The sequence below is a fragment of the Armigeres subalbatus genome, chromosome 2 (assembly GCF_024139115.2).
Source record: "Armigeres subalbatus isolate Guangzhou_Male chromosome 2, GZ_Asu_2, whole genome shotgun sequence".
Taxonomy (NCBI): domain Eukaryota; kingdom Metazoa; phylum Arthropoda; class Insecta; order Diptera; family Culicidae; genus Armigeres; species Armigeres subalbatus.
This window is the reverse complement of record NC_085140.1, coordinates 33665546-33678386: the sequence shown is the minus strand read 5'-3', so window position 1 is coordinate 33678386 and position 12841 is coordinate 33665546. Positions and strand designations below refer to the sequence as shown.

General features: G+C 39.5%; 1 protein-coding gene across 1 annotated transcript in view; it reads right to left on the bottom strand.

Moving 5' to 3' along the window:
• LOC134218437 (axotactin-like) overlaps window positions 1-4280 on the bottom strand; it is a 285251-nt gene extending 280971 nt beyond the window's left edge. Inside the window, exon 1 of the mRNA XM_062697425.1 lies at window positions 4210-4280. The gene's annotated coding sequence lies outside the window, so the exon portion shown is untranslated. The remainder of the gene's footprint in view (window positions 1-4209) is intronic.
• Between the last annotated feature and the right edge of the window lie 8561 nt (window positions 4281-12841).

The following is a 12841-nucleotide window of genomic DNA, read 5'->3' as shown; positions in this document are numbered from 1 at the left end:
TTTTATATCAAAAGAAAATAAAATGTTTCCAATATTCATTAGGATGGATTATTAACATTATTAGGATTTTTAACAGCTTTATTCATTAAAAGCTATTAAATTGCATCGAAATTGGTCCTTTCGACCTTTTATTGTGTACTTTATACGTTATTATTTCAGTAAAACTGACTTGAAATTTAAGCAAGTTCGACGAGTTTGAAGTAGCTCGGGTTTTGTCTTAGCTTTATAATAAAATAAATTTATTAATACAAAAATTATAATAAAAATAACTGAATTGGATCTCATGAGATAAGAAACTAAAGAAATAGCTCAACGTAGTTGATTTTTGTTGAAAAAAAAAAATCCGGCGTAAGTTAGAGGAGTTTCAAGAACGAAAAAAATACCCTTACGTTTTTAACCAGTCCATCTATATTGACGTGCAATCAACTAGGGACACGGCAGGTATTTTCGTCTGTTCGTCATAGTCTCGAAAACCAATAAAAGAGACGCTTTTTTGTAAAACTCATACGTACCAAATCGTAAGCTCAGGAGAAACGTTCTGCTATAGTGGAGTTTTAGCAAATGTACGTTGCTTTCGTTGGTTTTAGCCCCTACGACGATGGACGGAAATACCTGCCGTGTCCCTATGTAAAGAAGTGTCGACGGATATGGTCATAACTTTTACTTACTAGAAGTGTTACAAAAAGAAGAAAAAAAAAGCTGACACGATAAGCAACTTTAATTCATTCGTATTTGTCCACTTTGGTAGAGTTTTCGAAGCGATATTTCCAAGTATCCAAAAACGAACTAAATAAACCATTTCAGCATGGTTTATCACGAAGAAATCCCTTCCAAAAGTTCTCCGTTATCTTCCCTTGTCGGTCTAACACGGTTCGACTATACGTATAGTTTTTACCTCACCGAACGGAACCGAGTTTTGTGCAGCAGCAATTTCGACGTGCTAAACTTGACACAACTTGTGTGTGTGACATTTGTACAAAGAACGATTGGGGCAGAATCAGCAGGAGAGACACTCGACGTTATCCGCAGTTGATGACAAGTTTGAAATTTTCTCCCTAAGACTAAGAAACGGCGACGTGCGTCAACGAAAACTAATACTCCAAGCTATCAGGTGTGGATGACAGGGTTCTGTTTGGGCAAAGGCATTTGCTCGCTTCTTCAAACTTTCTGTCACCGCAGCTGAGGTAGCTTTTCAGTGGAAACGTGGGCAAGATGTAAGATTGACACGGGAAATTTCAATTTTCCGATGACTGAACTCGTAATTCGAACCCACGAGCTGTGTAATCCATTCTGGTAGTTTGAAGATAATATCGCTTTCCCTGGCTGTATCACTTCGTCTCGAAATTGCTTCAAGTACTTCTCGGGATTCGCCACGGCAACAGCAAGAAGAATAATTACCATTTTCTTCCCCCAGCCAGCACTGATGCTGACTTGGAAGCAAAAGTTGGCAGCGCTCTGTGTGTTTGTTTCTGCTTCGTCGGATTGGTTGGCTTGGCTAAAACACTACTCTCCGACGACGATGGGGCTGTTGCTGTTCATTTTCCAGAGGAGCTGCTTTTCAGCTTTCCACTTGGTGAAGCGGAATTACGATAAAACTCTGACCCCGCTCGGAGCTGCTTATCAAGGAAAATGCACCTTCCTTCATCTCGCAGCAGCAAAAACAAGACCCAGCAAGAGAGATGCACGCTCCGGCTGCTGGCAGAATGCAGTGGCTGTTGTTGACAACTTCAAGGATATGGAACTATGGCAAGCGCCAATATCGGACAATCGGGGGCACCCATAGTGCATTTTGAGAACACTGCAATATCGTTGGGTAGTAAAGCATATCTGTGGTGAAGGGAATAGATTAAACGGATGTCAGAATCCAATAATGGTCGGTTTTCTCTGGTTGTATTTTTAGAACGAAACAGTTATGCAGAGCCAACCTTTTGATTGCAAAAATAAAAGTTTCCAAGAAATTTTACGCTGATATCAAAATATAAGAGACTTGTGCAGATTGAACAGAATAATTTACGACAACATAGGGTAAGCTAAAATAAAGTTGTTCTCTTACGTAAACAGGAAATCAATTAGTATTGTTTGACACTTATCTTATGCAAAAAAAAAAAGCTTAAGCAGAGGCACACGTAGTGTCAAGTAGGATCTATTAGGGCAAGTGAAAACTCGACATGCTAAAATGCTTCCCTCGAAATAGCCATCGCAAGAAAGGATTGGAATAAATCAGCTTCATCGCAAAAAAAAAAATCGGAAACCACGGCACAATCGCTCGCCTGAAGTTGATCGATTGCATTCTCCAACTTCTTCATTCCTATATAGGGTGATACTTCATGAGTAGCTGGAATACATTCATGACGCCACCACCCCAAGGACGACCGGCGAGGACGAATGCAAATCTAACTGCAAAGCTGAACAACCACCACATTAGGTTCACCATTTGCGCGAGAGCCGGAAAGCTCCAGGAATGAAAAAAAAAAAGAAAGAAATTGGAATCCCATCCGCGCCAAGTTCAAACCATCATCGAAGATTTACGTTCATCACGAAAATCCATTAGTGACGGTCGAGGCGGTTGGGATTTCCACTGGAAGATTGCGCGCCCCGTATCGCAACAAAGCGGGAAAATCATCGAAATGCAGTCGGTTAATATGTAGCAGGGGTATTCGCTTTTTGAATGCGATTGGAGGAAAAAAAGTTTCTCTGGCTCCCGACAGATGGGGTCGGGGTTCGGAAGCTTCGAACTAATGGTTGAATGTATTAAAAAGGGGATCCGAAGGACCATCGAGAAAAATTGGTGATGAAGAAAAACGGCTCTTTGGTGCAACCCGAATTGCAAAAAAGGATTCAGGTGAAGTGATCCTCTCGTACTGACATTTTTATGGTCCTATCGGGAAACTTGCAGGCAAATGACAAAATTAATGGCTTGCAGTAAGAAATGAGTTTTTCCTCTTGTCTATCGGGAAGCGGGTCCGTGTGTGCCAACCGTTGATAATGATTTTGGAATTTTGTGCTGCAACAAATTTGAACTGATGTTGGAGTGCTGAAGATGACAGTTCAAATTGGGTGTGATTTAAGGTTGTAACATTTGTTTCATTCCGATCAAAAAGTTTTTCCTTATTTGTGGAAAGTAAAATGGTTCTTCTCGTTTATGCGTAGGTATGTGTTTCCATTTTGATTTTGATCTAATTTAATTTAATGATCATATCTTCAACTCAACAATTCTCTCTAGTGTTCGGATTGATAAACATCGTGATATAAATTAGCAAACGTGATTTTCAAATAAATCGAATTTAAATGTTTCAATCTGATCAACCTTTAAGTCTACGAGTAAAACATTCAGCATTTTTATTAAAAAAGTTCTCAAATTCACACATTTGCTTAACAATCGTCATCGCTATAAATCAGCTAAAATTTTCTCGCTTTCAAGGGCATAATGCACACATTCTCGCTTGCATTCCCCTTCAATTGAAATAAATTGCCCAATTATTGGTCACCATCATCGTTCCCCGTCATCGTCAGCATCACATGCACTCTGCGATTATTATGATGTTGGTGGGCAATAAATAAGCTTTAATCTGTGATTCGCAACGCTCTCCGCACTCGGTAGATAGGTAAATTGACATTGGCAATACTCCGTTCAGCGATAAACTGCGTGATTATATTTTTGGAGTTGACTTGTTTTGATTGGTTGTAACTTGATATGTCCACTCAATTCGACTTCACTGCGCTCAGATGGTAACCAATCGAACTGTGAGCCACATTGGGTGGCGATTCAATTATCTTATCTTGGACTCATTGATAAATTTCGTTGAGACCACTAGCGAAAAATTTAATTTTAATCCAGTTGGTAATTTTGATTTAATTTTAGATTTCCAAATTTATCACCACAACTTTGACCGTTCACAAAAAATATGCATTGTGTTACCTGTTATCACGTTACTCCAAGGTGGTGTCATGCACTTGTTATGATCTCAGGATTAACAAAGTCTTTTATATACTCACCAAAGGTAATCAATCATTCAGAGTCGTATGACTGCACAAGGTTAGTTAGGAATAAACACAGCCACGCAAACTTTTTTACTTGTCAAAGTTCTAATTAATCATCCGTCTAAACATTTCTCACTATTCCATATTATTTTTATTCAAAACCACAAACTAAAATTCAAATTCACAAAGTAAATCACTAAAATCACCACCCTTTCTTCGGAAGCTTACCGCAACGTGCCTGCTAGGGGAGATTCCGTTGTCTTATCGAGCTTAGCTGCGCGACGGTCGAAACCAAACTGAACCTGTCTTCTTCGAATTGATAAGAGAGCCGCAAACTACTTGCGCATGCCTAAGCTTGCGTTGCCGTGTGATGATGTTTTCGGTATTGTCTACTTAGAGGTGATTACTTAATATTGGGAGAAAGCATTCTGAAACACGCCACATGAGCTTTGTAAATCCTAAAATCAAAAGTTTATTGATCAATCTGTGAAAACAGTAGCTTTTAGAAAACATGGAAAAATATTAACTAAATTAGTTAACAATTTTGGCAACTTGGAATGATGCAATATCTACTCTATTTGAAATTAAGAAATATTATGTAAATGAGTGCTGCGTTACCTATATTTAGGATCGATAAGCCAAAGAGACTGTATGATGAACAATTCGCCTCATACTACGACAAGCTGCCATTTAGTGCCACAAACATCAGAGAATGCGGATTGCACTGACCGAGTCACGGGAAAGGCGCGAGTATGTTGGTATGATGACAAATGCACTGATTGTCGCATACAGAATGCATGCCGGTGCTTTAGTGTTATCAGCAGAGACGTCGCTAAAGAGAGCAAGAGTGATAATGAACTTGTGCGAGATGATTTCGCAAATGAGATAGAGCACGAATCTGTCAAAAAGTTTGAGATAACAGAAAGTGCATCAAATAAATATTTGAATTAGACTGGTGCCGCATGTTATAAAAACATTGATTAGTTTCTTCATTGAATAAGTAGACGCAGAATTTTCCGTGGAAATTCTGAAGAGCCAGTGGAAAATTCCTGTTGAAATCCTGATAATTTAAGTTCACATTCCAAAAAAGTACCAAATTAAAAAGATTTTTTCATAACGATTTCGAAAAACTTCTTGCAGGAACTGTTAACCTTCCTAATGCATTAGAAAAAAGTTACACATTGTGCATTGGGGTCCATTTGGACCCAAGATTTCATCTCGATCAGAAAAACTCAAATTTCAACCGATTTTCGATCTTTAGGCACCAAACGAAAGCTGTAGGTTCCAATAACAAGCCCACGGGGTGATTCATCCAAATTGACCACTTTAGTCCCCGGGAAACCTGTACTAAAAAGGTACTGTTTAAGCTTCTCAATTTGGCACCAAATTATCGAGTTTCGTGTTATGAAACATCAAATTGCTTGCAAATATGTGCTCTGATGATCCCAACTGTATTTGCTATATTGTATATGCCATTTCTGGGCGAATTTATCCCTCGAGCGGTCATCGGAAAGCCCTCTGGAAGATCCGGAACTTCCGTACAATTGGTCAATTCTAAAAGTTCATCCCAGAGCTTCGCGATTTTTTGATAACCATTCATTCTGGCAAATTATGGGGGCTATCAATAGTTAAAGGCTTCTGTGACCTACAAATGTCCCAGAAACGGTCCTCCGGAAGATCCGGAACATCCGTAAAACGGCCAATTCCATAAGTTTATCCAAGAGCTTCGCGATTTTTTTAAAACCATTCATTCTGGCGAATTGCGGGTGCGATCAATAAGTAAAGTCTTCTGTGACCCCCAAATATCCCAGAAACGGTCCTCCGGAAGATCCGGAACATTCGTGAAAGCCAATTCTAAAAGTTGATCCCAGAACTCCGCGATTTTTTCGTAATGATTCATTCTGGAAAATTGTGGGTGCAATCAATAGTTAAAGCCTTCTGTGACCTACAAATATCCCAGAAACGGTCCTCCGGAAGATCCGGGACATCCGTAAAAGTGGCCAATTCTAAAAGTTGATCCCAAAGCTCCGCGATTTTTTCGTAATGATTCATTCTGGCAAATTGTGGGGGCAATTAATAGTTAGAGCCTTCTATGACCCCCAAATGTCTCAGAAATCGGTCTTCCGGAAGATTTGGAACATCCGTAGAACGGCCAAATCCGAAAGTTTATCCTAGTGCTTAACGATTTTTTGATAACCATATATTCTGACAAATTGTGGGTGCAACAAACAGTTAAAGTCTTCTGTGACCGCTAAATGTCCCAGAAACGGTCCTCCGGAAGATCCGTAACATCCGTAAAAGTGGTCAATTCTAAAGTTAATCCCAGAGCTCCACGATTTTTTCGTAACCATTCATTCTGACAAATTGTGGGTGCACTCAATAGTGAATGTCTTCTGTGACCTCCAAATGCCCCATAAATGATTCTTCGGAAGATCCGGAACATCCGTAAAATGGCCAATTCCAAAAGTTAATCCCAGAGCTTCACGATTTTTTGACAATCATTCATTCTGGCAAATTGTGGGTGCAGCAAACAGTTAAAGTCTTTTGTGACCCCAAAATGTCCCAGAAACGATCCTTCGGAAGATCCGGAACATCCGTAAAATGGCCATTTCTAAAAGTTAATCCCAGAACTTTGTGATTTTTTTGGAACATCCGTGAAAATGGTCAATTCCAAAAGGTAATCCCAGAGATTTGCATTATTTCGTAATCATCCATCCTGACGAATAATGGATGCAATCAGTAGTGAAAGTTTTCAGTAATCTCAAAAAGCTCCAGAAACGGTCATCCAAAAGATCCGGACCATACGTAAAAGTGGCCATTTTCAAAAATACAGAGCTTCGCAATTCATTCATAATCGCCTGTGCAATCAATTTTGCAAGTCTTCTGCTACCCGGAAATGCTCCCGAAAGCAGCAGATACCACAAAATTATTCCAGAGCATTGCTATTTTATTCGTAACCATCCATACGGGCAAATTGTGTACGCAATAAATTGTTTAAGTCTTCTGAGATGACCACAAACGGCCCTCCGGGAAATCCGAAACATTCGTAGAAGTGGCTAATTCCAAAAGTTCATCTCAAAGCAAATTCTCTAAACTGTTTATATCATCGAATGGATTTTGCAATCAATAGTGAAAGTCTATTGTGGCCCGAAATGACCACAATACGGTCCTCAAGAAGCCCAAAACATCCGTAAAATATGTTAATCCTAAAATTTGATCCCAGACTTGAGCACTAACAAAAGTGTTCACGTATTCACGTATTCACGTTCACAAAAAAAAATCACGTAGTAATGGTGAATTATATGTGGAGTATATAGTGAAAGTCCTCTGTTACCTACCAAAAGTTAATCACATTCGATTTTTTAGACATTAACATTCACATTGTTAACGGCTCCGGTTCTCCGGGAAATTTGGGACATCCGCTAAAAGTATGAATTCTAGAAGTTTCTCCCAGAGCTCCACATTTTATTTCGAAAACATCCATAGCGGAGAAGTGATTGTGCAATCAATAGGGGAAGGTGGAGAGACTTGATCCCCGGGGAGACTTGATCACCCCCTGTTTTATCGAGAACTAAAGTAGTTTTGTTCTAGCGTATTTTTAAGTATAGATCCTCTAGACAAATAACCTTTATGTGGTGAGTTGTTTTCTGGATTGACAAACCTTATTCATTCTGCAGGCCGGTTTGTGTGTTTTGACTTTCCCAAAGATTTGTTTATTGGCCACGCAAAATTTGAACAATTTTTCAAAACAATGACGAAATGCTTTCGTTTTTTCACAGCACAAAGCCATAAATATGCTTAATGATCTGATGGCAATGTCAACATTCCATCAAAGTTTTAGAATATTTGGATTTGAAGTTATTGCCTTAATATGAGGACACTTGATCCCCCTTAGTTTATTTATTTTATTTCGTCAATCTAGCACATATACATATACATGTTTGTTTTTGTAATGCTATAGTATGATTCAATAATATTTTTTTAGTAAAGTGATGTATAATTTTGATTTGAATATATGTTGCTGAATTTGTAATGTTTGTTCTTTGAAAATACTGTCTGTTTTTATGCCGAGACATTGTTAAGTCAATAGTTTCGCAGTGTTGATTGTAAACAGCCATCATTCGGTTGAGAGGCCCAAATTCGGCGTAATTTTTTCGGCAGTGGTTGGTTAAAAATAATGTTCTATGTCGAAGTAGCCGAGAAGGTATGTAAAAATTAAATTTCGATCATTCTTAGAGAGTCTGTGTGGAAATCGCGCATGTTTATTTATTCTTGGTTGTGATACATCGGAAATCAGCGAATAGGATCAAGTCAACCCAGTCTCCCCTTGTTGGCATTTTCTAGGACGTCTGAATGTGCACAAAACCGTCCTCCGGGAGATCAGGAATATCAGTGAAAATGGTCAATTCCAAAAGTTCATCCCACAGCTTTGCTAATTTTCGCTTTCATTCATATGGGTGAATTATGTACGCAATCAATAGCGAAAATCCTCCGTGATATGCAATGACAATAATAAAAGTCGAGTCAAGTACGAGATACTGAAGACGGCCTTACTGTTAAGGTTGAAATACGTATCTGCAAAACACATAGTGGAATCAAATCAATTGGTGGAATCAAATGGAATTGTACAAACTCGTCCGATGACAAGTACTGATAGCTCAAAATAATTTTCTTATCAATAATAAAAATTCCTTCATAAAATCCGGAACATCTGTAAAAGACGCCAAATCCAACAGTTAGCGTAACAGATCATCATTAGCCAGCGACGGCGGCGTGGTAGCGTTCCTCGTTGAATTCCTCCGAAGCTTCTCCAGAAGCTCCTCTGGAAGTTATTCAAAAAGTTCCTCCGGTAATCCCTTCGGAAGTTCATCAAGTAATCCTTCGGACAGTTCCTAAAGGCATTCCTCTAGAAGTTCTTCTGAGAACTCTGAGAGTTCTCCCGCAAATCTCTCCTGAAGTTCATCAAGTAATTCTTCGGGGAGCTGCTCCGGAAGCTCCACCGCACTTCTTCCGGAAGTTCCTCCAGAAATTCTCAACGAAGTGCACGGAAGTTCCTTCGTGAATTCTTTTTCGAATTGGTCACATTCACGGATGCTCCGGATCTTCCGGAGTACCATTATCGTACAGTACCGAAAACTTTTATTATTGATTGCAAACACAATTCGCCAGAATAGGAGGTTACGAAAAAAATGCGATGCTCTGAGATATTATTTTGGAATTGAGCACTTTTACGAATGAACTGAATCTTCCGGAGGACCGTTTCTTAAGAACTTGGAGGTCACAGAAGACTTTCCTATTAATTTTCCAGAATGAAAGGTTACAAAAAATCACTGTGCTGAAGTTTTGGAATTGTCCACTTGTACGGATGTTTCAGATCTTCCGAAGGATTGTTTCTACGACATTTGTAGACCACAGAAGACTTCACTATTGAGTGCACCCACAATTCACCAGAATGGAAGGTTACGAAAAAATTGCTATGTTCAGGGTTGAACTTTTGAAATGGCGTCGCGGATGCTCCGGATCTTCTGGAGAACCGTTTTTGTGGCATTTTGGAGGTCACAGAAGACTTTACCTATTGATTGCACCCACAATTCGCCAGAATATATTATTATGAAAAAAATACAAAGCTATGGGACGAACTTTTGGAATTGTACATTTTTACGGATGTTCCAGATCTACCGAAGGACCGTTTCTGAGACATTTAGGGGTCACTGAAGACTTTCACTATTTATTGCACGTACAATTTGTCAGAATGGATGCTTACAAAAAAATCACCAAGCTCTGGAATGAACTTTTGGAATTGGCCATTATACGGATGTTCCAGATCTTCCGAAGATCCATTTATGGGGCATTTGGAGGTCACAGAAGACATTTACTATTGATTGCACCCACAATTTGCTAGAATATATGGTTTTAAAAAAATCCCGAAACTCTAGGGAAAACTTTTGGAATTGGCCATTTTACGGATGTTCCGGGTCTTCCGGAGGACCGTTTCTGGGACATTTGTAGGTCACAGAAGGGCTTTAACTATTGATTGCACCCACAATTTGCCAGAATGAATGGTTATCAAAAAATCGCTAAGCTCAAGGATAAACTTTTGGAATTGGCTGTTCTACGGATGTTCCAGATCTTCCGGAGGACCGTTTCTGAGACATTTGGGGGTCGTTTCTGAGGCTTTAACTATTGATTGCCCCCACAATTTGACAGAATAAATGGTTAGCAAAAAATCGCGAAGCTCTGGGATGAACTTTTAGAATTGGCCACTTTTACGGATGTTCCGGATCTTCCGGGGGAACGTTTCTGGGACATTTGGAGGTCACAGAAGACTTTACTTATTGATCGCACCCGCAATTCGCCAGAATGAATGGTTTTAAAAAAATCGCGAAGCTCTTGGATAAACTTTTGGAATTGGCCGTTTTACGGATGTTTCGGATCTTCCGGAGGACCGTTTCTGGGACATTTGTAGGTCACAGAAGGCTTTAACTATTGATAGCCCCCACAATTTGCCAGAATGAATGGTTTTCAAAAAATCGCGAAGCTCTGGGATGAACTTTTATAATTGACCAATTTTACGGAAGTTCCGGATCTTCCAGAGGGCTTTCCGATGACCGCTCGAGGGATAAATTCGCCCAGAAATGGCATATACAATATAGCAAATACAGTTGGGATCATCAGAGCACATATTTGCAAGAAATTTTATGTTTCATAACACGAAACTCGATAACTTGGTACCAAATTGAGAATCTCAAACAGTACCTCTTTAGCACAGGTTCCCCGGGGACTAGAGTGGTCAATTTGGATGAACCACCCCGTGGGCTTGTTATTGGAACCTACAGCTTTCGTTTGCTGCCTAAAGATCGAAAATCGGTTGAAATTTGAGTTTTTGTCATCGAGATGAAATCTTGGGTCCAAATGGACCCCAATGCACAATGTGTCACTTTTTTTGTGGCGACTCTCCTAGATGTCGCTGAAAGCTGATTTTCTCAGGGAATCCTTATTACCAAAAGTTAGGAAAAGGGAATTTTTCAGATTTCTATCTCGTTGCGTTACAAAGTTACAGCGGTGTTTTGGGTGTGCTTGGGTCGAAATGGACCCCAATGCACTAGGAAGGTTAAGAAATTTCTGTGGAATTTCCGAAGAACTTTCCGGTGGAATTCGACATTTTTGAAATATAATTAAAATATATATTTTCGATTGTATAACATTTCACCGAAAACTATTTCGCGGAATTCATTTTCGCGGAATTCATTTTCGCGGTTGAACATTTTGCGGAATAATATTTGGCGGTTTGTAACTTTTCGCGGTACGACATTTGGCGGATTGTACCTTTTCGCCGAATGACTTTTGGCGGAATGTACCATTTCGCGGAATGCACCATTTCGCGGAATATTAATAATAATAGCTTAGTTACAATTAATTGCATATTATTCGGCAACTCGGCCGTACGAAAACCATTTTTTTGTTAAATATCTTGGCTGTGCATATGCACAGCATATGTTTCGAAATGGACAAATTGATATGAAATTTGCGAAAAAGAATCCACGTGTCTAGGAGGGAGGTTGAGGGTTCGTGTCCCTCCAAGACACGTGGATTCTTTTTCGCAAATTTCATATCAATTTGTCCATTTTCGAAACATATGCTGTGCATATGCACAGCCAAGATATTTAACAAAAAAAAAAAAATAGCTTAGTGTTCATTCAGCACTTCTTCAATTATTACCTAAGAGGATTCTAAGCCTAGTTACCTTTTATTGCATACGTAAAACGCGAGATTAAGACGTTGAGACTTTTATGCCCAAAATAGTCGACAAGTTTTTTTTACCGATAAATTTCCTAGACCGTTGAACCCAGAAGTTGATCCCAGCCTCCTAGTCTATGCTGTGTCTTGCATGGCAGCCGCGCATCTTCCCGCACGGCTAAAGAAGGCCTCCTAGAACATTTTCAATTGCCCATTACAAATCTTTTCATTATATCTGGCAGACGGACTCCTCTCTTTACTTTGTTACGAATAGGCGTTTTTATTAATAATCCTTTATTTCTTCCTTTCGCCTTATACCGAAAACGTATTCATTTGAACATGGAATTATATCCTCTCCTCGCTTTATACCAATTATTTAAAGAAGGCATTGCCCCTTCCTTCGCTTTATACCAGGCAGACGCATTCATTTAAAGAAGGCATTACCCCTCCCTTCGCCTTATGTAGAGCAGACGCGTTATTTTAAAGAACGTTTTATCTGGGCAGACGCTTCCATTTAAAGAAGGCGTTACCCCTCCCTTCGCCTTAAACCGGTCAGACGTGTTCTTTTGAAGAAGGCATTATCAACGCCCTTCGCCTTATACCGGACAGACGCATCCAATTAAATAAGGTATTACCCCATTCATTCGCCTTATACCGAGAAGACGCGTTCTTTTGTATAAGGCATTATCATCTTCTTTCGCCTTATACCTGACAGATGCATCCATTTAAAGAAGGCGTTACCCCTCTCTTCGCCTAAAACAGGGCAGACGCGTTCTTTTAAAGAAGGCATTATCAGCTCCTTTCGCCTTATACCGGGCAGATGCATCCATTCAAAGTAGACATTATCCTTTCCCTTTGCTTTTTACCGGGCAGACGCGTTAATTCATAGAAGGGACTACCACGGACTACCTTCTTTCTTTTCTTTATACCGAGCAAACTTGTCCATTTCAATAAGGCATTGTTCCCTGACATGCGGTCATTCAAAGAAAGAAATTATTACCCTCTTTCATTGCTATTAATCACAATCCAAAAAAAATTAGCCTGGATTGCATGTAATTAAGAAGAAATCGGTAAATATTTCAATAACTATTATTCTAACTAAATTCCTCCAAATGGCATTCCG